The sequence below is a fragment of the Penaeus monodon genome, chromosome 21 (assembly GCF_015228065.2).
Source record: "Penaeus monodon isolate SGIC_2016 chromosome 21, NSTDA_Pmon_1, whole genome shotgun sequence".
Classification (NCBI taxonomy): Eukaryota; Metazoa; Arthropoda; class Malacostraca; order Decapoda; family Penaeidae; genus Penaeus; species Penaeus monodon.
This window is the reverse complement of record NC_051406.1, coordinates 39,570,608-39,570,902: the sequence shown is the minus strand read 5'-3', so window position 1 is coordinate 39,570,902 and position 295 is coordinate 39,570,608. Positions and strand designations below refer to the sequence as shown.

Genomic DNA, 295 nt, shown 5'->3' with positions numbered 1-295 from the left:
TATTTAATTCTCACAAAGTCCCTATTCGTTTACATAAGAAATCTCAACACATATTTGACTTTCCTGTCTCTTCTCGTGTCTTCCACGTTGCACTTATTACCACTTATATTAGAAATACCAACATAGTCTATATTATACAAGAAAAAAAAACACCACTGATATTACACAATACCAAGTTATACATAATATATGTTTTTTCTTTCTTTCTTCTTTTCAAAAATGGTTTTAAAATGTCACATCACAAGAAACAAAAAATAAAAATAATTTTTGGAAAGAGAAACCAGTAAAATGTTAA

General features: G+C 26.8%; 1 long non-coding RNA gene across 1 annotated transcript in view; it reads right to left on the bottom strand.

The window, feature by feature from the left end:
- LOC119586484 overlaps nucleotides 1-295 on the bottom strand; it is a 12,178-nt gene that overhangs the window by 11,333 nt on the left and 550 nt on the right. The window lies entirely within an intron of this gene.